The sequence below is a fragment of the Octopus bimaculoides genome, chromosome 24, assembly GCF_001194135.2.
Source record: "Octopus bimaculoides isolate UCB-OBI-ISO-001 chromosome 24, ASM119413v2, whole genome shotgun sequence".
NCBI classification, from domain to species: Eukaryota; Metazoa; Mollusca; class Cephalopoda; order Octopoda; family Octopodidae; genus Octopus; species Octopus bimaculoides.
Genome location: NC_069004.1, coordinates 8,568,173 through 8,568,576, shown reverse-complemented (window position 1 = coordinate 8,568,576; position 404 = coordinate 8,568,173). Strand labels below are relative to the sequence as shown.

The 404-nt window shown below is 29.5% G+C and overlaps 1 protein-coding gene across 1 annotated transcript in view; it reads right to left on the bottom strand.

The window, feature by feature from the left end:
• The window catches only part of LOC106883447 (sugar phosphate exchanger 3), a 32,728-nt gene that overhangs the window by 3,774 nt on the left and 28,550 nt on the right, over positions 1-404 (bottom strand). The gene's annotated exons all lie outside the window — the stretch shown is intronic.

Sequence of the window (404 nt, the reverse complement as noted above, 5' to 3'; positions counted from 1 at the left end):
ATATATATATATATATATATATATATATATATAGAGAGAGAGAGAGAGAGAGAGAGAGAGATATATATACATATATACACACACACACACACATATATATATGCAGTATAAATTTCAGTGAAAAATTGTATGAAAATGTTTTAAGACAAGCAATTAACCAGAACTTCTTTATTTTGGACATTTATTTAGATTTCAGTTACCAATGAAATGATGGATACTTATTACATAAACATATAGTAAGTCCATTTTTGAAACATGTATTCAATGATTATTTAAGTAAATCCTTTTAAATAGGAAGGCACTGCGGTTTCCATACTCAACGTGGGTATGAGCAAGAGTGAAAACAATGATGGGTGCAGATCTTAGTGGTAACAGCTAATATTCGAATCAGCCCAACACACACA